The sequence below is a fragment of the Camelus bactrianus genome, chromosome 26 (assembly GCF_048773025.1).
Source record: "Camelus bactrianus isolate YW-2024 breed Bactrian camel chromosome 26, ASM4877302v1, whole genome shotgun sequence".
In the NCBI taxonomy this organism is placed as follows: domain Eukaryota; kingdom Metazoa; phylum Chordata; class Mammalia; order Artiodactyla; family Camelidae; genus Camelus; species Camelus bactrianus.
The window spans coordinates 8,588,833-8,615,959 of record NC_133564.1 but is presented as its reverse complement, the minus strand read 5'-3'; the positions used below and the strand labels follow the sequence as shown (position 1 = coordinate 8,615,959).

Below are 27,127 nucleotides of genomic sequence, written 5' to 3'. Positions count from 1 at the left end.
ACTCTTTTCCACAAGGTCAGGAAAAATTTGTCATGTACGTCCCTCTCAAGCAAAATTAATAGGACACTCAAATGATTTCACAGACTTGTCACGGAGCAGTCTTTCCATGTGTGTACAGCCTCAGTTTTCTGAGTGGCTCTGTGGTGATCCACAGCATGGAAACGGAATGGGTACCTCTGTTCCCCAACCGTGCACCTAACACTGTACAGAACATTTATTCACATTTGTCTTTGCATGTTTGCAAGTATTTTTGTAAAAGACATTCTTAGTGTTGTAATTAATGGGTTGATGCCTAAGGGAAATTTGAATTTTCATAAGCACTGCCAAGTTACACTCTAGAAAGTCCACATCAATTTCTCAGCAACTTGTAAGAGCATATGTTTCTTGAAACCTATTCCAAAATGTGTATATATATAGATGTGCATGTGTGTATAAATTAAATGAACTAAAACAAAGTAAAACTGAAATGAAATAAGATTCAAAAATAGATACTATTTGATCTGTGAAACTCATTAAAACTATGTTATGAAGTTTCTGTTACCTGAATATTAGCAAGATGTCAACCATCATTTGTACTTCCTTCTCTAATGTCCCATTCCCACTCTTCAGCTATGTATGTGTTTACGTATTAACTAAATCCCTCAAGTAATGTGGAACTGAGTTCATATCAAACACTAACAACTACCAAAATTATCACACCCCTTATTATGAGGCTGCTTCTTCCGCAGAGCTTGGCTCTCTGTTCAGCATTTTTAGTGCACGTGTAATGCTTTACAGGGATCTATAAAATGTAAATCACTGCTTGGCATTTTTAAACAAATTTTCTTCTTGATCACATCAAAATTTTCTATTTAAATCCATATAAATCTGTATTTTCTTTATACTAGTGTGTAGTATTCCATGGTATGTATAGATTAAGGCTTATTTAATAATTATTCCATTAATAGATTTTAGAATGTTCCAAATTTTTATTATAACAAATAATGCTTCACTGAGCATCCTTGTATCTGCCTTCAATGCAAATGGACAAATAATTTTTTAGAATGAATACCAAGGAACTAAATTAATGAATAGGGGACAAATATTTTAGCATTTAGTAACAAATTACTTTGCAAAACAGCTGCACTGATTTAAACTCCTACTTGTTGCATTTGAAAAACATGACTTCCAGTTGATATAAACATTAGTCCTTTTTCTGAAGCCATCAGGAAGTCATGCCTCACCATTCCTTCAGCTTGCGTTTCCCTAAGTCACTAGGGAAGGTGCCCGTCTTTGACCTATTTAACCATTTATAGCTCCCCTGCTGGGAGTGCCTGGGAACTCTCAGTATACTTATATATTCTCCACATGCATATTTTATATGATGCAAATATTTCTGTCACCTTATCATCTGCCTCTTAACTTTGCATCCTTTTCACATAAAGGTCAATTCTTTTCACATGGGCAAAATCGTCTTTTACGTTATTTCTTCGAGAACCTATTCTTCAATACCTCAGCCCCCGCGTCCAAGGGGAGACGGCACAGAGACTAAGTACATGTGCTGATGTGACATGGGAAGCTTACGATGTTCCTTTTAGAAATGACTGAACTCCCTTCTAAAAGGAAGGAGCTCTCCTTTTTGAAATGAAGAAAATAAACTGACCCATGCCAACTTCTGAAGAACACAACCTGAGTTCACCCTCTTCTATCTATACACACCTGGGCTGTGTTCTGCAAAGTGTGGATGCGGTCACAGGGACGGTTACCGCGGTACCTTGGAATACGTTGTATTGCTACTTCAGGGCAGAACGCGCTAAAGGTCAACTCTGCTTTTGTCTTCCTTTTTGCTTTGTTATTTATTCCTTTCCTCATGTCATGCTGTTCCATCCCACGGTGGATGCTCAGCTAAATTAGAATGGTTAATGTCATTTTGAGATTGTACACGCTCTTCTGCCCTTTTTTTTTTTTTTTTTAAGGTAAAAGAGTCCAGCTGTGAATTGAATCCACTGTGTCTCGGGGTCACTCAGTAACTGCGTTTGTGTTCATTTTCGATTCTGCCCGCGTTCCCTCTGGCGGGAAGCCCAGCGCAGTGTTAGCAAGGTGTTTCTGCTCTGGTTACTCCTCCCCTATTCATCATAGCCTTCCCTGGATCGCCTAGTTAACAAGCATTATTCCAAACCCATTTTGCAAATGAAAAAGCTATGGGAAGAGAGAGGGACAATGTGTGCCTTGGTGCCTTAACTAGGTAATACTCTGCCAGGTCACCTACGTGATGGCTCTCAAGAATTGAGGTTTTCTATTTCAGAATTTCCTGATGGGCTCTGGAAATCATTTCATAATTCAGTTTCCTACAACTTCTCATTGGCTCTTCATTTACTTCAATGTTTATTCCTCTGGCCCTTCGCTGCTGAAGATCCTCTTACTAAATATAAGGACTTACTCTCAGCATCACGGATACAGAAAAAAGTAAGATGGACCAATCAAAGTGGTCCCCAGTATGGGGAGGGGGAAGGGGGGGATTTATTAAGAGATGAGAGAAAGAAACGCGTAAGTAGTGGTTGTTGGGTGACTTTCTACGGACACTCAGTCCATCAGGGCTGGAATCTGCCTATGTTAGGGAGACAGAGTCTGTTTAAATCACAGTGGTCAAGGGAGGACTGCGGCATGCATGTGTGGGTGTGTGACCAGTCTCAGCTTTGGCAAGAGAGAAGCTGTGCTCCCAGGGACCGTGCTGGTGTGTTAGGTGTGTTCTGACACACTGCGTGCTCCAGTGGGCCCCTCTTGGTTTGGCATCTGCACAGCTCTCTGGAAAGGTCCTTGACCCAATTCACCACAAAGCAATTCTGCAGACACCCGCTGGGTGTGCTACACGTTAACTCAGTCCTGACAGTACCCACCTGGAGACAGCATCGGAGTCCACAGGTTAAGGGCTCAGTTCTACAGGACTGCCCCTTGCTTCAGACGCCAATCACAAGTCCAGGCTGTCACCTGTACCTCTGACCAACTGGTTATAAATCAGAGGTTTGATTAAGTTGCTAGAGTGGCTCATAGAGCTCAGGAACATTGTTACTTGTGAGATCACTGGTTTATCATAAAAGGATGTAGCTCGGAAACAGCCAGATGGAAGTGAGGTGTAGGACAAAGTATGAGGAAAGGGTAGGGAGCCTCCATTCCCCCTCCAGGTTCACCACTCTTTCCAACCTCCATGTGCTCAGCCACCCAGAACCCCCCTGAGCTGTCCTCTTGGGTTTCTAATGGAGGCCTCATTACAAACACAGCTGACTACATCGTTGCGCACTGGGGATAGAGCCAGCCTCTAACCCCTCTCCCCCACCCCTGGAGGTCAAGGGGTGGGACTAAAAGTGTCAGCCCTCTCATCACGTGGTTAGTTCTCCTGGTAACCAATCCCCAACCTCTGCTAAGGTCCACAAGTCACCTCATTCACATTAAAAAAAAAAAAAAAAAAAAAAAAAGATACTTTCCTGGTCTCATCACTTTGGAAATTCCAAGGCTCTGTCTGGGTGGCTATGGGCCAGGAACCGAGAACCCTTTGGGTAAGAAATATACTCTACTTATACCAATGACCAAATACGTATTAAAATTCAAAGTATGACCCTTTCCCACGTCTCTGCATTTAGGAGGTTCTCAGTGTGGTCCTGCTCCCTGGGTCCTACCAGCCCTCTCTCGGGGAAGACTATCCCTGCCCTCGGGGCGACGCAGTCAGCCACCCCTCCATCCCGTGAGGTCTAACTGTCCAGCATCTCGGCGCCATGGAGAGCACCCTCCCCGTCCTGCAATGCTGAGAGGGGAGTATTCTCACTGTCTCGCTACAAGACGCAGGGTCCCTGTGCCCCAGATCTTTACCTGGACCAGGAAGTAAGTCCTACATGCTGTGAGGACAGGCTGACCAACTCCAGTAAAAACCAGTTTGGAGAAACCATACTTTGGACAGCTGTTTAAAGACACAGCTTCCCTTAGTCTCCACGGCCATTCTAGGTGCTCTCCCTGCATCGGGCAGAGCGCTCAGCAGCCACTGCCTGCTCTCCTGCAGGTCTCCGGGGCAAAGCTGCACTGGAACACGTGCTCCCAGCTTTCCCTCAGAACCACAAGCAGCACCTCGTGAAACCATCACAGCATCTGCTCCGGGGATGTTGTTAGAAACATCATCCAATATATTAATTTATTTCCAGCTTAGCTCAGAAAAAAATGAGGTTTCCAAAAGAACTGTGTTTCTCCCTTTGGAGAACAAACACCCTGCCATGCGTCCACACAACAGGTGTTCCTAGCCCCGCGAAGTGGCAGGCACGGCCAGCAGTGATGGAAGCTGGAACCAAGTGCCTGTTTTTGTGAAGGATAGATTTAGGTGGGGATGTTGACAGCAAACAAGGAAACAAATCCTGGACAGGCATCATTTCAGAGAGAGAATAAAGCCTTTAAGGAAAGGGAACCAAACAGGGCGCCGGGGCGACGGCGGTGATTTAGATAGGACTTGGGGACGAGCAAGCAGGGAGGTGACGTTCAAGCTGACAGCACCTGCCGTCCGCAGCAGCAGAGCTGGCTCGAGAGCATCCCAGCATGAGAACAAACACAGAGGCATTAGGTCCAATACGAGCCTGGACCATCTGAAAAGCAGAGATGAGGACGGAAAAGTTAACAGGGACCAGGCGCTGCAGGGCTTCAAGACCACAGTAAGGGGTTTGGAAATTATTCCAGGAGAACGACAGCCGCTGGGGAAAGGCCTGCAGGGGCTGAGGAAGGAGTGGAGGCCGCTTCCTTGGTCCCGATGGCTTGGATTAAGACCTCAGGTAGGAGGGAAGCGGGAACACCTGTACTGCAGTTAGGCCTCGGAGCCCAGTGGATGTGCCGTTACGTCGGGTGAAGGGTCGTGAGACAGGGCACCCGAGGACGTGTGGGAGTCCTCTGAAGACTAAAGGTCTCCAACGTTACCAGGCTGGGTGGGGCCGTCTGAAGGGAGAGACAGAGCAGGAGCGCACGGTGGGCGCCCGGTACTGAGTGCTGAGCTCGCCGCCCTTGCAGAATGCAGGGCACCAGCAGGGGCGTGTTAGGAGATATCAGCCCCTTCCTGAGAGCAGCAGGATGAAGAGAACGGGGTTTGGCCACCAGAGCTGCACACAGGGGCCAGTGAGAGCCATTCCAGCCAGGGTCCTGGGATGGGAGCTCCGTGGAATGGATGGAGGAGAGAATGGGGAGGGAAGTGGAGACGAGAGAGGACTTCCTCGAAAGTCTTTCACAAAAGGGGTGTAGAAAGACAGAGATAGCATGAGGGCACCTGGGGAGCAGAGTTTTCACTGGGAATTCTTAAAGCACATCCCCCCGTGGCTGGGATGATCGAGCCAATGGCTACGTTTCTCTTCCTGAGCGGATGGATGTGGAACCCGGAGACAAACGTCCGGTTTAATCAGACACGTGTAAAGGGCTGTGTCCCTTATGTATTTCTCCCAAACTGCAGCATCTGACTGGTTTTCTTTAATCCTTGGATCTTGTATTTTATTTGTGTTTTGCTATCTAGTTATACAGGTATTTTCTGTGCTTTCACTTCATTCCTTTAACATTTAATAGTTCTAAGAAAATAAGCCATTAACCACTGGGAAACCAGGGGCAGAAGTTCTGCTTCATGAGGGCTGCAGACACTTGAAGGAAGTGAACGGGGAGTCCCCTTCCAAATGCCCGCTACCGCACCACATAAGCCACACTTGTTTTAAATCAAGTCCATTCAGGTATTACTTTATTTCCTTTGACTTTTCTGAAGCAGTAAGGGAGGTTGGTTTGTGTCTCTCATTGTCCTTGAGTGCCCATTACGTGTTTTGGTGATGAGAACATTTGCACTTAGAGGGTTCAAGACGACGTCTTGCTGGAGGGCTCAAACAGAACTCACGGAGTGTATAAACGTGGATGTAGTTTATCAGCAAAGACTCACCATTTTGCTTATTCCTAGAAAAATACTAACTCCAAAAAGAGGCAATACATTTTAGATATGCCTTGTTTTAATCACAAGTTATCAGAAGTATAACCAATAGTTCATAACTCATAATACGGCCTTAACCAGCAGAACATGTGTGAAATGTGAGCACCTTTATTTGAAATGTTAATGAAAATATACCATTTCCTCTTCTAACTACAAAGCCTTGGGGCTCTTTGATGGGGTCTTCAGCCTGGTGCGGCTCAGCTCCCCTGTGGAGGGGGCGCGTTAATCCCCCCGCCCTCTTCCCTCTGGGAGGACAGGTGACATTTGGATACAGGAGCTGGGTGCCTCGCTCTCCACCCGCTGTGGGATCTGCCTTCCTGTGGTTTGTGTGTTGAGTGTGTCTTCTTTGCCCTTTGCTGCACAGCCCAAGGGCCCCGCCCCATACGGGGAGTCCTGCGGGTGCCCAGCCGTGCCAGAGGTGGCATGAGAAGGTGTCTGTGTCATGACAGTACCGACCTCACCCAAGTCCCAGTGAAAAGTGCCAAAGGGGACGGTATTAAAGGTGTGTTCTCTCAATTCAGTGGACCCGACGTCTCTTTTCATCTCCTTCCGACTGGGGCAGACAAGACAGGTTTATTTATAGATCCTCAGGCCTCAGCACTCCCCACTTTTGGGTGAAGTTTGGGGCTACAGCGTGAGTTCCTTAGGGTTACGCTCTCACACCTAGGACCAGCGTCCACATCTCCTCTAGCTCACGCGCTCCTTCGAGTGGAGCATCCGGTGGCTCGAGTAGGGCTCCAAGCACACAACTCATATGCTTTACATCATTTTCATACCTAGCGATCAGAGGCTCAGCAGGTTTGACTGTTTATAACTTGGTTTGAGACTTAGATTGAACGTGATGTGTTAAAGTAATTAAAAGCACTACCATGAGTGTGCACCGTCATGGGAAATGTTTCAGTTTTCAGTTTTGTCTAACAGCCATGAACAAACACAAACCATTCACAAGGATAATACTACAACAAGAAAACACTTTTACAGACCTTGGACAGGATCTAAAGCTTCAGCTACATTACAGCTCATAAGAAGTGTTCAGATGAGGCTGGCTGTAAGCGATAAGCTACCACAGACGGCGGTCCACGAGCATGTCCGTCTGACGACTCCCTCAGGCTGGATGGTCGTGTCCAAGACCTCACCGTCATGCCTCGCCCAGCTGCTCCCCTCCCCTCGCTGCTCTGTCTCTGGATGTTCTCTGCCTGGGAGACTCAGAGAATTCCAGGTGGGGCGGTTCAGAGAGAGGACAAGCACCAGGCAGTGAGGGAAAGGGGCAATGATTTCTGAGCTTGTCCACAGTGTGCAGGAACGGGAGTGAAAGAGGAGCTCGGTCCCTGCCCCAAGGTGCGCAACGTGCTACACGTGGTTTCCTCAGACCTTTGTGCAGGGGTATCTTCTCCATTCGACACAGAGAAAACCCAAAATCGCTTCTGTAAGCATCCCCACCAATGGTGACTCTTCCAGTGTAACCAGGTCAGTTTTACCCACTCCTTAGAAGGAGGAACAGAAATTGAAATGTTGGCTAGGTAAAACACGAGCTCATCTTGTGTTAGCTTGGTTTATTAAAACAAACCAACCAGCAAACAAAACCACAACGGAAAAGGAAACTACCGCCAGGAGAACGTGTGACCAGTGTGCGAATTCCTTCAGAATGCCCGCATCTACAAGTCTCTGCAGTCTGTTTATCGAGCGAGACCTTTAAATGGAGCCTGCGGTGTTGCTTCTACTGCTGCTGCCCGGCTTTGAGCCGACTTGGCAGCTGTTCACTATCCCAGGTTCCCTTTTTCATGTTTTATCACGTTTGGCCGGGACACAAAGGACGATACGTGTCCAAGCTTAATTCTTCACCGACTGCAGAAGAGGTGAGATCAGAGAGGAAGGATGTAAAGGCAGTAACAATCCATGCCTCCTAAAACCGTGCTCAGGCACTTCAGTGAGGAGGCGTTCTGCTGGGGCCAGTGCGGGAGCACCTTTTCCCCTCCTGACGCTCTGTGTGCTTCCACTCCTTTAGTTTTCTAGCATGCGACCTTTGATAGCTCTCCGGGCATAGATATAGATTTGGCACAAACTGACAAGCCAATTCTAAAATTTACATGGAAACAGAGAAAGCTAAGTACAGAGAAGAGCAGCTCTGAAGAGGGAAGTTCAAGGCCCTCCACCACCGGCCATCAGGCCTTTTGCAGAAAGTGTTTAAAAAGGAGGGGCTGATTCAAGGACAGACGCCGCTCTCCACAGTTACGAGACCCTTTGCAATTCCAGAGAGGTTGCAGATCTAAAAGTAAAAAGAAATTTTCTAGAGCCACACACTGGTGAACATCTTCATAACCTCTGAGTAGGCAAAGGTTTTTCAAACATAAGTATTAACGAGAAAAGGAAAAAACAAACCAGTCTGGGTCATATTAAATTTGACACATTCTATTCATAAAAGACACGACCATCCAGAGTGAAAGATGACGAGCATTGATACGTCCAGTTAAAAGACTCGTTTGCAGGGTGCACAAGGAAGCTTCTCGAGAAGACAGAAACCCACAGGGGAAGAAGAGCCATCAGCTTTAACTGACACTTCTCAGAGAAGGCTATCAGAAGAGCCAATCCAATAAATATGAAAAGGTGCCCAGCTTTATTAGTCAAAGAAATGCAAATGAAACCTCCGTCAGGAGGCACCACTGTACCTGGACCAGAAGGGCCTACGTGAAGATGGAACATACCAAGTGTCAGCAAGGCTGGAGCAAGTGGACCCCCTGCCCCGCCCACCGCTGTCAGGAGGGTGTTTTGTCAAACTGCTAGACTGGAATGCATTCACACTCTGACCCCACACCACTCCCAGGCATGTCCATTCTAGCCCATTCCTGTGTCTAAGACATGTGCTAGAATGTTCAGAATGACACCATTCGCAACCATCATCGTAAGCTAGAAATTACATAAATGCCCATCAGCAGACGAGACGTAAATTGCAGCCTAGTCACAAAACAGAACATCTGACAGCGATGGCAGCGAGCACAATGGAAGTGCTCACCGCACCTGGAGGGAGGCCACAGCCTTGAAAGCAGCCAGAAACAAAAGAAAAACAAAACTGATGTTTCCATTCACACAGCGTGCTAAACAGGCACCATTAACCGATGCAGTTAGAATGCAGGAGCGTGGTTACTCCTGAGCGGGGGTTTAAGATTTGAAGTAGAGCTCAGAAGGGTCTCCTGGGGGAAGACATTCTGTTACTTGACCCTGAGCTGAAGTTTCACAGATTTTCAATTTGTGAAAATTCTGAACTCTAAGCATATGGCAGGCACACATTTCTGTAGGCATATTTTATTTTGCTGGACTGATTAAAAGCCTGAAAACATCTGAGGTTCACTGACGTTAAGTGTCTCTGACTCTTCTCCGTAAGAAATTCTCCACCTTCTTAATATAGCTAATAAGGAATTAAAACTAATAAAGCAGCATGGTTGAAACTCAGCCCTCAGTCACAGTGCTGGGTTCAAATCCGGGAAATGCAACTTACCAGATAAGTACCTTAGAGCAACTTAAGTAACCACTCTTAATTTATTTCTGTTTTTAAGATAAGAGAAATGATTTCCTACCTCATAGGTTTTTTTATGAGCACAGTGGATAACGCAAGATGCAGTTTCCTAAATGTTTATCAGTAGACTTGAGACATCCCAGGTACTAACACACCATAGGTTTGCATGAGCTGTATTCAGATACAAATATACGTACGTGGCATTTCTATATGTACTTCTATAAATTTGTATTTATATGTATATAATCATTTCCAACTCTGTTCTAATTGGATCCTGAGGATTCACGTGCCTTTTAACCACTATAGCACATTGAACCAATGCCTTCAAGAAACAGTCTCCAAAAACCCCAATTCACCGATTATCGTGATCATTTATTCACACAAACTTGCATCAGTCAAGTACCATATATTATGGTGAGGTTGAGCTCTCTTACAGCTTGGAAATGGTCAGCTACTGCTGGAGAGTAAGGAGCCGGTTGGAAGACATGCCAGAATCTGAGTTTCAGAAATGCCAGCAAAGTGTGCATCCGGGGAAAGAAGAAAACTAGGTTTCCAGCTGGGGCAGTGGGGGCAGACGCTATTGGTGGGACCCGCGTCTTGGGGAAAACAGAGTGGAGTATAGTTGTTCGGGAAGGCGTGTGATGCCAGCGCCCACAGACAAAGCTTACGTCAATACAGCAAATGGAGCTTGCCCTCAGGAAATCCTAAAGAGGTCTAGCAGCTGTGTGCAGTTCCCACGAGTCTACCACATTCCTAAAGGGAAGCGCTTCGCGGCCTGTGGCCGACAGGAGCGCCGAGCTCCCTAGGAAGCGCGCAGGCAGGAGAGATGCAGGCGCCTCATGGGAGACTGTTTATTTTATAGTGTTCACAGAAAATCCTGGAAAGCCATTAGAGTCAGACAGGTGTGTGAGTTATGGAACCAATCTGACCTTTCCTGGGGTTTGTCCGTATTTATTGGCACACTTAGTGACATTTATATTGTTAAACGAAAATATGAAAGCTCGAAGCTGCCAATGGAATCGTTTTAAGGACAATATCCGATCACTGGATGCTATAAATTATTTGAACAAAGCTCAAGTGCAGATTTCTACAGGCCTCCAAGATGAAAATCAATTCCTGGTCCCCTCTAGCTGGTCTGCTCTCTTGTGGGACGAGGGGAGGAAGGGCTGCCCCTCGCCCAGCACCTGCAGCTGCTCTAAGGGACCTGCGAGCCCCCGTCGTTCAGTCCATCTACTAATCGTACTTTCCTTTCTTATTTTCCATTCTCTATTCTTTGTCCCTTTTTCTTTCCCAAATTCATAGAAATGTGTATGTGAGTTCATGAATTTACATGTACACACCAACACACATCCCTGTACACACAAACTGAAATAAAGCGTCATTATGGTTGAACCTGATTTTCTGAAATAATCAGCCACAGGATAGAAATATTTCCGACCTGGCCAAAGTCTCTATTGATGGAACAATGTGCTCGTTTGCCAGAGTTTTTATAAATATGAATGAAGCTTGTTGCTTCTCTATGAATCAGTATCAAAGTTATAAGACGCCAGTTACTGAGGTCACAACAGGATGAAATAATGATTCTATTTTTTTAAACACCCAAACTATCATAACCATTTGTTCTTCTGCTCAGTGTGACAGCGGTGACTTCGAGTACCAGCTGTTCAGCAAGCCTTGTCCTTACGGGGCCAGACAGTAAATATTTCAGGTTTGGGGGCTGCATCCTTGCATCTAACGACTCCCCTCTGCTGCTGAGGTGCGAACAGCATGTTCACGATCGAGTGTATTCCGGCGACACCTGTTCATCCAGCCAGTGGGGTCCGAGCTGGCCCACCGCGGCAGCCTCCTGACTCGTGGCCGCTACTGCTAATCAAGAAGGGACCACCTCACATGCTTGCTCCACCCCTCACCTGGAGCCTCGGAAGAAGCTACCGCCAGCCCTCTTCTCCAGAGGCAGCTGCGGTTTAGAAAGGTGCAGAGATGTTGCCACGGTCACAGACATGCAGAGTAGAACTGAGTTTTGAAGTGAGTTCTGACTCCACACTTCCTGCCCTCAGTGGGTGCGACCAGCTACTGACAAGTCTCACTGCGCCCTGAGTAAGCAGGACAGCCGGGAGTGCGGGTCACAGGCCTCTTCTCGGCGTCCTGCCTGACTCTGGAGGCACTGAAATATCCCCCAGGAGATCGAGCCCGAGGAAGAGCACATCACTGACCCTCAGAGAAGCACAGGACGTTCGTGAACACAACGGTCGCAGGAACCTTTCAACCTCTGTGCTACAGTGCCCTCACCTCCCTTTAAGTCAGTTCCACTCAGGCTGCATATCTAAATCTGAAGTCGAGCATTTTACCCAAACGATGCTGAGAGGGTAAAGTCGACGGCATTCGTCGAGAACCTTCCAGCCCCTCCAAGTGTCCAAGCTCCCAGAGGTGGCATCATCAGCAAGGGAGAGCTGCTGCTGGGGCCCACTGTCCTCTACCGGCAGAGTGGCACCGAGCCACCCAGGAGACCACAGCAGCGCGCCCACCCTCCTCCGCCAGGGGACCCTTCCCTGAGAAGGTTTAGGGATAAGCACGGACAAGAAAGCAACAGTTCTTTCTCGATGTCCCCAAGGACATGACAGCTTCTACTTTGAAGCGCATGCCTGTTAGCTAAGGCGGCCACAGAACCTGCGCTGGTCTGGCTCTCACCTGTGCCCCCTCCCCCCTCCTGGCGCACATCCAAATCACCTGGTGCCGTTTTACAAACAATGACGCCCTCCTAAACCAGTTAGATCAGAATCTCTGAGGGCTGGCGGAGGAATTTTTTAAGCTCTCTAGGTAACTAACAGGAACAGAGAGTTAACCACGTCCGTTTCAGACCCACAGTTAAGATGCCTTATCTCTGCAGCTGAGGAATGCAGTCTGTAGATTTTGGAGGAAATTGTTTTGGTCCAGGGATCAGAGGACCAGAGTTGTCACAGGTCAGTGGATTAGTGTTTGGGCTAGTAGGAGAGGTGCTTTGCTTCTATGTGCCTAAGTCTCTTTGTGTGCAAAGAAGAGATGAGAAAGGGAAGGTCTCCTTTGTGCTTCTATGTGGGGTCAGTGACATCAGGAGAACCCATTTGACAAAAAACATGAGAATAGTGCTTTGAATGCTAGACTATATTAAAAAAAAAAAAAAGTGCTTGTCAAGGTTCTTATGTTTACCGAAGAAGCCTTACTTCTGGCAGGACAAATGAGAGTACATAAGACACTGGACAATGAGATAGTTATTATTTTGCTATAATGTACAATTAAAAACATGTGGTATTTGTCTACATGGGGTCACATGGGTAAATAACATTATTTGTATAAAGCATTTGCCACATGGTAAACATTTTATCTTACCTAACCTGAAAACCTTCAAAGCATGAAGATTCGCTGAAATGTGCTGTCAGCCGCGTACACCTGAGAGCCAGGTCCTTGTTAACGGGGCCTGACAACCTTATCTTCAAGGCAGGGATTCACATCCAAATTCAAAGGCTGGTGATTGCTCAGATGGGTGAACTGTCAACAAGCTTGATAGAGAAGCCTATTCCGTTGCATAAGGAAACCTTTTTATTTTAACCTTAGTGCAAAGTTCATGTGCAAAATGCATAATTGAAAAGGAGCCTCACTTAGGAGATGATTATCAGCGAGATCAAGTAAACCACGTGTCTGCTCACTCCCCTGCTGACCTTGCCACTGCTCTTGTATCAAGAGCCCAGCTGGAGAGAACCGAGCTAATAATGGCCCAGCTGCACAGCCTAACAAGATCTCTGTGATACAAGCAAGGTCAAATGCTCAATCCTGCAGCGTTTTAATCTCTTTGTGCACAGAGGGAGAGGGAGAGGACCCTACTGCTGGCTGGAGAGGGTATCAAGTTCCAGCCTACAGAGTGGGGAGCAGAACTTTGCAAGGTGAAGTGAATGGCACTTTTAAAAGCAGCTGAGAAAGATTATTCTAGAAATAACGCCTATGTTTGTAAGTGCATATTATTTCCATATGTTTCAACATAAATGGTTTCTATCACATAATTAAAAGCATATCTTTACACCACTTAAAATCTACGCCATTGATTGCATCCTTCTTGAACGTTCTATCCCTTATGAACAAAAGGTCTTATAAACCCATACAACTGCCAGACTTAATAAGTACTTCCATAAAAAAATTTTAGAAGGTGCTTAAGATATCAACTCTACATTTTATCTGCCAATTTATTCGACTCTGCAAGTTAGAAGTTTGACTTCTAATAACTCAAAAGACAAAAGTCAAGGTCCTGAGAATAAATGAAGATGGACGCTAAAGTTGCAGATTTCTTCAAGACTGGTTTCTCAACCACTACCAAAATGAAAAACCACCACCAGCAGTAATTCAGTTGGATACATTTAAGGGGTTTCTTAAATACCGATTTTATAGAAAGCCATTGTCCTTAATTTTACAGGTTTTAAAAAAAGATAACCTGCCAAGTTTTATGCTATTAAAAGTATTAGATTTTTATTTTGATTAAAAATAGCATATTTTAGAATGTAGCGTTCAATGTTATGCTAATCTCAATGACATAAAAAATTCACATTTAGACTATGAATCCACACAACGGGAAGTCTGATAGGCACTGATAGTGCTTCTGACACAGAGCCGCCACCTGCAAAAGGAGTCTGACTTCCCACGAACGCTCCGGCAGGCAGGCTGTGGAACACCGTCCCATTACACAAGGCAGCAGCATTTTAAGCACATGAAGAGCATCAGTAAAGGCGCGGACACTGGATGGATGTGTATGGTCTTTGGCTGTGAAATCTTAACACTCGTTAAGTGAAAGCTCAAAGGTCACAGGCACAGAAATTCCAAAGAATCTTTCCGAGTCACTACATCATTATCGCATTTTGAGCGGCACGGTTTCGGGGTGAACTCCGTCACTCCATCACCTGCTTTTGGAGCTTATTGTTGGATACAAGGGCCACACTCTCTTTGGGAGCATTTTGGCAACTAGAACATCAGGCTCCCCAAGAAAGAAACGCTGTTCATAAAAGATACGTGACGTTGTTACCGATCCAATTTGCCAAGAAACCAGTGTACTAGTCGTTAAACTTAAACCACTTGGGGCAATTGTGCCTGTTAATTCACAAGACCACCCCCACCCCTGCGCCCGCGCGCTTACTGTCGGCCGACGCTTCGCTAGACGGTGGAAAACAAGCAAAGGGGACCAGCCACCTGGGCGCCCGGGGCCCCGTGACCTCAACTGAGTGAGAAGCGCTTTGAAGGCGGTTACTGTCGACGCGGCCGCGGGCCCACGGGAGCGACGGTTCTGGCAACTAATGAGCAAAAGCTGTGGGGGTCTCCGGACACCCGGGGTGGGCGCTGCGCGGGGGGCAGGTGCTCCAGGCCGCGGGAAATCGTGCCCCTACGGAGGTTTCAGGGGTCTCCGGTCACTGGGACCAGGGAGAGGCGCGGGGGACAGACTCAGCCCCCCCCCCCCCCCCGTGGGGGCGGCTGGGAAGCTGGGCCCAGGAGGCGCTTTGTGGGCAGAGGATGGAATTTCGCCCCAGGGTCACAACCTGACAGGCGCTGTGTTAGCTCCGCGGCCCAAACCAACCACCACAGACTGGGGCTCAAGCACAAGAAAACGTTTCCTCACGGTTCTGGAGGCTGGGGGTCCAGGATCAAGGCGTCGGCAGGGCTGGTTTCCCGAGGCCGCCAAGCGCGTCCTCCCAGCAGAACCCTCCACGGCTCGGTCTCAGGGCACACGCCCCGCCCCCCACTGGGGCCGCCTCTTATAGGAGCCGCGTCCTACCAGGCCTGGGCCCGCCCCTCCGCCGCTCCTTAAAGGCGCCGCTCCGAATCCCGCTGCTCGGGGCCGGGACCTCCACGTGCGGCTGTCGAGGGCACGCGATTCGACCCAGCACGGGGACCGTTTCTGCTGTTAAGCCAATGGGGATGTCAGGAACATGACTTCGGCCGTCGTGTGAAGGGTGGCGCGGACAGAATTAAGATGGCGAGCCATTTAGGAGAAAGCGGACGCCCCCTTCCTGCCCACTGGAGGGGAGGGCCAATCACGCAAACCTCGCGCGCTCCACCCTCCGGATTCCACGCCCGCAGCCGCGCTCAGAGCCTGCCCGGGAGCTGGGTGGACTTGAGTAAAGGGGAAAATACACGAGACGCTTAACATAATGGGTCTTCTCCTTCTTCTCCTTCTTCTCCTTCTTCTCCTCCTCCTTCTTCTCCTTCTTCTCCTCCTCCTTCTTCTCCTTCTTCTCCTCCTCCTTCTTCTCCTTCGTCTTCTTCGTCTTCTTCTTCGTCGTCTTCTTCTTCTTCGTCGTCGTCTCCTTCTCCTTCCCCTTCCCCTTCCCCTTCTTCTTCTTCTTCTTCTTTTTTTGTTTTTTTTTTGTTTTTTTTCATTTAACATAGTGTCCTAGGCGGGAGGGGGAGATACGACACCTTCCTGCAGGTCCAAACAACTGAGGCCGGGTTACTGCAGCGCTGACCACTCTGGGCGTAATCTGAGCCCCGCAGTCTCCTACCCCCACCCCAGGGGCGCCCCGGAAAGTCCCCAGCGGCGGGGACATTTGCCTCCTGCACTGGGAAACCTGGGGGAGGTGGTTCATTTTTAACGCACCACAGAAATAGAAACTACATCAAAAGACATTTCTGATGGGCCCATCCTAGATGGGATTCAGCTGAAGCAGCTGTGAGTTCTGAGAAACCGTGTGGATTGCGTCTCCGCCTCTGAACGTGTACACCGCCCACAGAACGCTGGGGTTGCGGGGCTGGCCCAGAGTAGAGAGCCCTGTTCTCCCTGGCCAGATAGGGCTGGGTGTGAACGTCTGCATCCTGGCCCCATCGTTTCGTTATTAACTGTACCAAGACGCTTTATCCTTCTGCAAATGAAACAACCTTTATCTCTCAAAGGATAAAATGACACCTAATTCACAAGATTTTTAAAATAAAGATTACATGAACGAAAGCATGTGGCATACTTTCCCACTCCAGGAAAAGGAGAACAGTCCCAGTCTCAAAGGTGATTTAGTCCATTGGATCCAACCAGTGTTACGCTTAAGACAGAACTAACGGTCACCTTGAACCTGTGAGAAAATCTCTGACCTCTACAGCCTTCTTGATGTTGACGAAAGTTCTGGAACCAAAATTTTCCGAACTTGTATCTGCCTGTGAATGAGATTACCCTGAAGGAAAGAAAATATACCAACTGACTTTCAGAAGTTGATACACCCTCTTTGCCGAATCAGCAATGTATTAAGAACTAATAGTTCAAAGAGATATTAAAGATGGTGATCTCTTTACACACGGAAGCCCCACAGGTAAAGATTCTGGAACACTGAACCTAGGACAGAAAGCAAATTCAATTAAAATGCTACCAAATAAGATACTGACCATTCAGTAACCAGCACAGGGGGCCACATCATGCAGCCATGGCTGCCAAAAGGAAGAGTGTCTTCAGCCTCCCTCCTCAAGAAGATGTGGGAGGGAAGACTTCATGCTCTTTGAGTCTTAGCATTTACCTGCACGGATCATGAGAGGAAGATTTCCCCATAGCTAGTGAAGCTTAAACTTCAGACCCCGCCATTCACATTCTAGGCTCTGGAAACTGTCCTGACAGCGTGTGTGTGTTATCCTCTGATGGGGAAGTTTTGCAACAATCATGTATTTTGAATACAGCTGTAAGGCTGCTCTCTCCCGACTCCAGTTTCCCTCTGGGATCCTTCAGCATCGCTGCTGGAAGTGGAGTGGGACTTTTGGGATCAGGGTGAAGGGAAGTTAAAGATCACTTACTTCAGTCTGTTTATGCAGTCGCCATCACTTCTGTCTGTAACTAAGTTATCAGTCGTCATCCTCACACATTGTGTAAGGTCCCTACATGAACACAGTGGGGGTTGGAGTGACCAGTGCAGGACCAGGGGCATGATGGACCTGAGAACATATCTAAGTACCAACTCTGAAAGGAGGTGAGCATTGGAAGAGGGAAAAAGGTTGATGTGGACAAAGCCAGATGCTAATCTGTGAAATTCACTCTATGGTAAAGTTTTCTCAAATTTGACCACGACGCTAAAAATATACATGACATTACTAAAATGAGTCCTCACTTCAAAACACAACCCATTCATAACAGTGATATTTATAAAACCAGTTGGAGTAAGTATTTGATTAAGAAAAGCCCAGATGATTTTTCTAGTCTCTACAAAAAATACTACAAAATCACATGCTCACATGAAGAGACAATCAGTCAGTACTCAGTCAGAGCTCTAGGAAACTACATGCTACAGGTGTGTGAGGGCTAAAGTGATTAGGAATTTTGTTTTCAGATTTTTCTGATATTTCTGATAATTTTGGTATTTTTTAGCTTTTTAAATGTGAGTTGTGATTTCTTGGCTTATTCTAAAGAATATTCACTTTCAAACTTAATATAATATTCATAATTTTATTTCTCTTTTCTTGGTGGGCCCCCCAAATTGTACCAAAACCTAAATCAGCCTCTGAAAATTACTGTGACAGTTTGAGACCTCATCCAGAGAATACAGTCCTTCCATTACAAACAAAATTCAAGAATACTACAAAACGAGAGGCACACACCCTCTTCTAGCCCACTGTCCATTTTGCCCTGGGCTTTCTCACTTCTGGCAGAAACAGGATGTCACAGCATCGCAGACCTACCACTCATGGTTCTGACGGGCATACAGACCAGCAGATATTTAAGTTTACCCAGCTGAGAGAAGACGACTCTGCGTCGCCGTGAGCCTTCAGTTAGAGAAGTGCAGCTAGCTGTACAAGTTTCCTAATTTAAAGATCATAATTCTAGGACATTGTTCTCAAAAATACACTTACCATTTTTTCCTCTTGCTGTTGGCTTGTTGCCTGCGTGGGGCTATTTAGAGGAAAATAAATGATCAGTGCTGAGGTTGAAGGAAGCATCCAGAGTTAATGAGGGTCTGCTTGCAAAGGCCCTGCCCTGCCCCTGCCTCCTGCCGCCGACTCTGTGAATGACACGCTTGACCGACTGGAATTACCCGGGACGTCTCCTCTTCCAGGAGGCGGTCAGAAGTACATACGGCTGTTAAACATGTAGGTGCCCGGGTTTGGATTCACTGACAATGTTTTGCTCTGTTTCTGTTAAGAGTGTTAGTTTCACACCTGTCATAGGCATCCTTAAAAAAAAAAACCTGTACTGGGTTAGTCGTATTCAAATCACTGCTGTATAGATGAGTTAATTTCCAATATGACGAAGAGGGCCATTAAAAAGTCAATCACAAAATGCCCATTTGGCCTGAAACCAGCTTAATAGAGGCCATTTGTGAGGTTTTTACTTGCTGAATGATGTTCGGGAGAAGTTCAACCAGTGGTGGACATAATTAAACATTCAACGGCTCACTCACTTATTGATTAAATGGAATTCATGAATCACCTAGATGTTGGCTTCATATCAAAATCACAAATGTAAAGGCATCAACAAATATTTCCTGTATATTAAGTAAATGGGTTTTAATTAAAATTATTGATTTTTTCATACTAATTGTGGCTGACCACAACACAGAATGTCTGCTGCATGAGATTTTAGTTATGGTTTGTAAAATAAAGTTATGTAGTACTTTACTAACATAGGTTCATGTTATAAATTATAACTGAGAAGAATTTATAGCCCAAGGGGAATGCCTTATTTTATATACAGAATGGAATACTGTATGATTGTGTTTATTTTAATCCCTATATTACAGTCTTATAGATGTATAGAATTTAAATCTTAGCAGACAGAAAATTAAAAAATCAATATCACTACGCCTATGGCCAATTTAGGTATACCTGCCCTTGGGAAATACGTATGTACCCAAAAGGACATAACACATTTAATATGTACACATTGACTTACATTTTTAATATGCAAACATGTCTCCCTTTTAGAAATTGTCCTGGTCAATTTGCAAAAATGGGAAGAACTCTGTTAAATGAAAAAATCATGAGATGCTCTACACACATATTGATAGTGGAAGACTTTGCATGTGGTTCCTAACCTGTCCATTTACTTGTTTTTTCACATATTGACTCATTCATAATCCACTCTTCCACAAATGCTTTCTACACTCTTAAATATTCCCGCTCAAACTGTAGGGGCAGAGTAAGCCCCACACCAGGATCTCATGGGAAATGTGGAGTCTCAGATTTCACCCCAGCCGCACTGAACCAGAATCAGTGGTTAAACGACGTCCGCTTCTGCTCTGTGGAGCATTCATGTTCTGAATCCAGGGCTCAGGTCACACCTGCAGAAGGTGTGCTGTCTCAGCCTCTCGCACTGATGTATCGCATTTAATTTGAGCAGCTGGTTTGAGAAAAAGACAGAAGCAAACAACCGATGGAGCTCAGTGATTGACTGGTGACGTCTACCTAGACAGCGACAGCTAAACGCCCGTCACCAGCATCGTGTCACATGGCTTGTGCCTTTGATTTAGTCCATTGGATCCAACCAGTGTTATGCTTAAGACACAACTAAAGGTCATCTTGAAACCTGTGAGAAAATCTCTGACCTCTACAGCCTTCTTGATGTTGACAAAAGTTCTGGAACCAGACGTTTCCGAACTTGTATCTGCCTGTGAATGAGATTACCCTGAAGGAAAGAAAATCTACCAACTGACTTTCAGAAGTTGATACACCCTCTTTGCCGAATCAGCAATGTATTAAGAACTAATAGTTCAAAGAGATATTAAAGACACTGATCTCTTTACACACAGAGGCCCCAAAGATAAGGATTCTGGAACACTGAACCTAGGACAGAAAGCAGATTCAATAAAATGCTACCAAATGAGGTAGTGAAAATTCTAGATTGTCTGGAATCTAGTTTTTTCTGGTTCTAGCAAATAGAAACTAGTTCTAAAAAAACCACGAATACACAGAAGGAGAAAACAAGTAGGTGGTCTGAGAGCCTGTACAACTGATGTCATTGTGACCTCAAGTTTGAACCAAGAAAATTGTATTTGCCTATTATTTAATTAATTTTGACATTTGGTTCTCTAATAATATGACTGCTCTCTCATAAATACCGTCATCAACATCACTGGTGAAGCCTGCCTTCCATCCCAGACAGCAGTTCTAGCTGGCCACTGATCTTGAGCAATTTCATCTCTCTCTCAATCTAATTTTCCTCATTTGTCAAATGGAAGCAGTGCACTGGAATTTTTCTAAGGCACCTTTCCACGTAGCACGTGCTCATAATAGCATCACACCTACGGAGATCTTAAAGGACAGGCGATTCTTCCAGAGCAGGAGTCTGAATTTCAGAGAGGTGAGGATTAGTAGAAGACACAGGGAGTTATCAAAACCAAGAAGCTCAGTGGGGTGGAGGGTGGAGCTCAGTGGTAGGGTGCCTACTTAGCATGCACAAGGTCCTGGGTTCAATCCCCGGTACCTCCATTTATATATATATATAAAGTTTTTTTTTTTTAAACAAGATGTTCAATGACGTTGAGTTTCATTTCCTATGGAGACAGTGGTCACAACAAGTAGCAGTTGTAATGACCTATGCGTAAGGAGAGCTCTGTGCAGGGGCAATCAAGTACAGCCAGTGACCCCTAAGGAGTGTTTCCTAAATCTGAATATTGTACCAGCCTCTTTCACACAAAACATTTTTCAAGGATCCTTCTATTAATTAGTTTTTCATTCAAACTATGATCCTAAAATCATGCAAACATAAAACTAGGAATGCTTATAGCTTGTCTACAACTATAAAGTATATGTAAAAATAAATGCACACAAAACTGCATATACATCTTTCATTTTAAAAGATAAACTGTTTATAAAGAACATTAATTTAATATGATGAATTTTAAGTAATAGTAAATTGCCACTCTACATTGGCTGTTTTAGCACAAATCATCACCATTAATAATATTACTGTTATTATTATTCCCATTATTACAGTAGTCTTTACCACGGCCCTAATGAAGCTGTATTAAAATTACGGGAACAATCTCTCATATGAAACACTGATATCATTTGCTTTCCTCGGCCCAGAAGTGTCATTTACAGCGTGAGTTCTCGCCCATCTTTTTCTCATCAGCCTGAGGACGTTACGGGATGCTACTTGTAGCCAGGGGCTCTTCAACACCGTGCAAATAAGGTGGTCTTGCCAATGACACAGTGGACGGCCACACAGGGCTACAGAATTATACAATGAAAGCACAAAATCAGAATCTAGTCACAGAAAACTAGAAGACCCCTAGGAGGGCTGTGGATCCCACTTCAGGAATGCTGTTCTCAGCATTTAAATGGTACTTACATGCAACGTATATAGAGAAACACGTGGCAATCACCTCGACACCGGACTTCTCACAGGGTAGGAGAGTTTCTACCAGTTGGGACAGAGCAACGCTGAGTCACCAATTCCCCCAAGCCCTCCAGCTGCAAGCTTCCAAATATGGGAAAGCTCTACCGTATGTCGGGGAAGCGACGACAGTTCAGGTAAAAAGGCCACAGAGGCGTGAGAACAAAGAATCCATCATTTAAGCAAATCCACAGCAATCAGATGTTAGCAATACACGTGAAATAAATTATTTGTTGTCTGTAGTCTGTTGCTTACAGTAAGAGATGTCACTAATCAAAGGTCAATGTAAGTTAAAATAAATATGACATGCCATTAGCTAATCTGAATAATAGTAGTATCGTAGCTTAGCATTACAGCTGCATTGAGCATAATGCACCAGAAAGCATTTCTGGGTCTGTGATGTCTCTAGGTTACTGTAATATGCATAAATACTTTACTGAAATATGAAGATATAAAAAGCTGCATAGCTGAATGTTTACTAAATTCAAAGGTATGTGCACACATCATTGTGAATCCACACGTTTTCTTGGAGTGTGTCTCTCGCTCAGAGTTCAGGATGGACAAGTGTATGAATTCTTGGGCAGAACGACCTGAATGCTTTGCCAAAATTGAAACATTACATCAAAATCCAAAAGCAGCCTTTCCCTGAGACATGAACACCTTTCCTAAGTTTGGACCCTGGGTCGTCAAGGACTTGTTGATAGCTCAGGGCAGGGCCAACAGGCCAGTGCTCTGCTGGCCCTACGGGGGACACGGCCATGTAGCTGTGCTGACTCTATTCAAGAGCCTCAGCCTTCAAGATCTTCATGTGGAAAACCCGAAACAAACAGAGCCACTCAGCCTACCCTTCAGTGCTGAAACATGGGGCTGGAAGCCATAAAGGCCGTAGAACTCTGCTAGGGAAAGGGTGGGGGTGAGTGACAGCTGGACTAACGTGAGAAGTGCTCATCTTTAGTGTAAAACAAATCCTGCGCACTGTTCTGCACTGAGGAGGTAAAGATCCCCAGTCCTGTGGAAGGGCTGCAGCACAAGGCGGGAGACAGGAGAACCACCAGCACAGGATGAGAAGAGCACCGTGGAAGTCAGCACTGGGACGCGAGGCAGCCTGGAGAGCGGACAGTGACTCCACTAAGGGATGGAGACCTTCCCAGGAGATGCACTTCAGGGCAAGTCAGCGTTCGGTAACTTTTGTTTTATAATGATCGTTATTGTTGTGCCTTTAGCAATGAGAAGAATTTTAAGAACCACTTCAGGGTCGGGTGGAAAAAAGATAAATTCTAACCCCAGAGTCCAAGCTTAAAGCAGAGACACTTTTGTGGAGAGCGGTGAACGTGCTGACCACGCCTGAGAAACAGACGCCCTCCCCGTGCAGAAGCCACAGCAAGACGAGTCAGTCCCCGCCAGGAGCACTCTTCTTCCACGTGCTCAGCGATGCTCTCTCCCAGGAGTAGGAGGATTTCTTGGCCTTGTCCCCCTCTTTCCTGCATCAGCAGTGCCCTTGGTTATGTCAAGTCCTTGGCAGCTTCAACCCCCAGTTCCAGCTTCACTTTGTCAAAGTTTCTTGATTCCAAGTGAGGACAGGCATCTTTCACCAGCCCTTCACATCACGTCTAGAACGTGGTTTTGGTCTTTCCGTTGTGTTTCGCTAGGTATATCCTGTAATGCTTTGTCGCTGAGAAGGCCAGCCTTCGGGAAATGTGCAGATCCTGTCCTGCTCACTCAGTATGGTGCCTTTTCAGGGAGCACGGGGGCAGAGAGTCTTTGATGGTTTCAGGAAAATCACTGAAGTAAGATGGTATCTGACTCCTCCGATAGATTGTGGTAGCATTCAGCAGTTCTATTTGACTTTGAAATGGCAAGTAATTGAGCAACTGGCTTGGCCAAGGCTCGCTGACCCATGATGTGGACCAGCCAACAGCCTCTCTGGCCTCTGGTTGTGCTTCGTAGGCTCTGGAGATGTTCCCAGGTACTCCCTGTTGCGTCCTAATGTGGCCATGGCTTTCTTAGGCTCTTCTCAGGCATTTTTCCCATTGGATTGTCTCAGATGTCCCGTGATGCTCTGACTACACACGGTGGGGCAGGACATCCATCGCCGTGCCTCGTGCTGGCTTTGAACAGCTGCTTCTCTCATGCTTGACCTCTTCTGTCTCTCACCCGATTGCATTTATGATGCCCTGTGCTTCTTCTTTCCCGATGATTTGTACCAGCTGTAGGATTGTCACCCTCCTGTCTCTCCGTGTCTCTACAATCAGCCTGACCTCACTGTTAAAATGACAAAATGGCAGAAGTCATAGAACAACCCTCGACTACTGTAGCAGTGTTACCACTCATCAAGGGAGGAATCATAATCCCAGTACTTCAGCTGTTACTGTCTTTTTCGGGACACTGTCAACCACCTCGACTCTTTCCTGACAACCAGAGCCCAAGCGGGCCCTTTGTAGGGTCCAGTTCACTTGTTCTTCCAAGTGAGTATTAGCTGGCAGCACGAATCTGCATCAAACAAGACCACCTGCTCCAAGAAAAAATTCGGAAACATTGATTTGGGACACTAACAGGAAATCTCAGGTACACCTGAGTCGCCTGCTGCTCCATCTAGATACAGTGTGTGGAGCATTTAATACATTGTCACCAAAACGAGACAGGGAGGCTTAACACTTTAGAAAGCTTGTTGTAAGTTATAGAAAGATACTATTGACAGATTCTATCCAAGGAGAGGGAATAAAAAAACCAAGTTTCTATTCAGTCTAAAAGGTTGAAAACAAAAAGAGTTTTTAGGCAAAAATATAAGCTATACCATGGCCTCTGATCAAACATTTTCATATAAAGAATCCAATAAAATGAACTTAAGTTATTTTTTTCAGATTGGCAAGGTAGAGTTTCAACAGAAAAGTGGAAATAATTATTCATGTTTTATGTTAAAAAAAAACAGTGGCAATTAACCCAATGGCTAGTAGATCTTTCCCACCTCTTGAAATCTATATATCGCTAAGAAGGAAAAATATATACAGACAAATTTTATATCTATTATGCATATATACACATGTATATGATGTGCACATATTTTATATAACACATAAATGCATATGTAATATGCATATATTTTAATATAACATATAAGTGTATATATAACATGTATATATGCACATATGAAGACACACTCTCATGCCGTACGTAAGATAAAATATTAGGATGAAGGGTCATGTGCAGCCCCAACGTTATGCCACAGCTGTCACAGGGAACATTACCCCCAGAGTACTGATGGATGCTATTGTGGTGCTGAGTGCTGCCTGCGCCAGGCAACTGAAGATTCTGTGACACTTTGTACACAGATCTCATACTGCCATTTCAGGAGGAAAATGGTTGAGAGAGGTGAAAAAAAACTTCTCAAATGACATCAGCCAGTAAGGAGCCAAAATAATATTCAAATCAAGATCCCTCCGATTTCAAGTCCTTGGTTCCCACGCACCCTGCTATGCACAAAAATTACTTTGTGTATAACTCTGTGTATTACTTTAAATAGCAGAAATCTGCCGTTCAAAGTAAACCAGAAACCAGAAATCTGATCTCATGTAGCAAACACAAAGTTGAGCATTTATGTTGGAAAAGTTAAAAAAAAAAAAGTTCAATGTTACTAAAAGCCTGTAAGAGAAAATGCATTCAGTCAATATGTTTTATATGCTTTTTTGAGACCATAGTAAAACATTAAATACCATAAAATACGTATTTAGTATTTAATAAAATATGTAATTAGAAAAAATACCACAGCTCAATCTTACGTGAATTATATAAATGTGGTCGCTGAGATTCTTCTCTGTGGGTTCCTTTTTGACCTCCCCCGGTGTCCTGTTAGGACAGCGCCACGCGCCCAGGGACGCGCTAGGGTAGCTCTGGTGAAATGCCACACTGGCCATCACGCAGGGTGCCAGATGCTCATTGGCAGGTCTTTGCTTCATTTGTAGGAAACACCCCGGCCCAGGGTGAGGTGGTGACGGCTGCGGCTGGTGCCAGTAACGGTTACCATCATGAAGAAATAACACTGAGCGAAAGCTGGCTGACAAAGCACAGCCCTTAGTGTGTTCCAGGAAGATAGGGACAAGCTTGTTGTGACAACTGTGGACTTGTGTCAGTTCCTGCCATCAGGCATGCACGTGACAGATCTCTCAGACTTTGGTCCCTCAGCGTCAGCCGGACTCCCAGACGTCATCCTTTGTCACTGCTGGCGAGCCAACAGCCCGAGGCATCTCTCCCATGGTCTTCGCGATCGCCAGCTCTGTGTTCTGGGATTCTAGTTCCTCTCTTCCTGAGAACATCGCTGGAGTTCTTGCCTCTGAAAACCACTTTGACTATTATTATTGTGGGGCACAGGGGTGGGGTGGGGTGGGGGGCAGAAGGCACCGTGACTTGCGGGGGCCTGAAAGGAACTGACCACCAGAAGGATGCTGCAGGAATCTTCCACTGTGATAGGAGATGAAGTCTGACCCTCAGGTCGGGGCTCACGGGGGTCAGAGCCCTCAGGGTCTGCTGCCTTACAGAGCCCCCCTGAGAACAGCAGATAAAAATCATTGCACCTCTGTCCCGTGGGTCCCCGACTATGCCCCAGGCCAGGTGCTGAGCATGTCTCGCTCACCACCTAATTTGATGTTCACAGCACATTTAGGGGACAGAAGAAAACTGAGTCTCCGATGAGTTGAGACTTGCCCAAGGTCGTGTAAGTCGTGAATGGAAAACTAGAGATGCAAAAAGTGATGGTTGTGAACAGCTCTGCTTTACCCACCGTGGCGGCCGACCTCCCAGTGCGGGTGACGAGCATGACTGAGAGACACAAACCATGAGTCTAAAGTGAGCCACAAGGAGGTATCACACAGCGCAGGGAATGCAGCTAGTATTTCATAATAACTATAAGTGGAGTATAATCTTTAAATATTGTAAATCAGCATATTGTACACCTATAACATGATACTGTACGTCAGCTATACTTCAATAAAAACTGTGTGAAATTTCTGAAAAAGAAGAAAAGGCTCCTGACTCTGGGGCTAATGTGGACCCCGTGGATTTGAGAAAATGCTCAATAGTTCTCACTGCCGTTTCTGATGGTGTTTGTCATGCAAGCATCGTGTACATGCTGCTGGATACAAGTTGATGGAACGGGTAACAAAATAGTTAAAAGACAAACCCCTGCATCAGAGCTGCGTGGACTCAAGTCAGAGAAGATGGACAGAGAGCTCTCTGCCGTGGGTGAGGGCAAAGACTGAGGACAGGAACATCTTGCCAACAGTGTCTCTTAAATGCAGACCTCACCAGGGCAGAGGGCAGGCTCAGCGGGGAAAGGAGGAGG

General features: G+C 45.8%; 1 protein-coding gene and 1 long non-coding RNA gene across 2 annotated transcripts in view; one reads left to right on the top strand and one right to left on the bottom strand.

Annotated features, from left to right (window-relative positions):
* LOC105075969 (uncharacterized) overlaps positions 1–15,744 on the bottom strand; it is a 114,150-nt gene extending 98,406 nt beyond the window's left edge. Inside the window, exon 1 of the long non-coding RNA XR_006728024.2 lies at positions 15,109–15,744. This is a non-coding gene — a long non-coding RNA (uncharacterized LOC105075969). The remainder of the gene's footprint in view (positions 1–15,108) is intronic.
* Positions 1–27,127, top strand: part of CSMD1 (CUB and Sushi multiple domains 1) — a 1,327,842-nt gene that overhangs the window by 839,194 nt on the left and 461,521 nt on the right. The window lies entirely within an intron of this gene.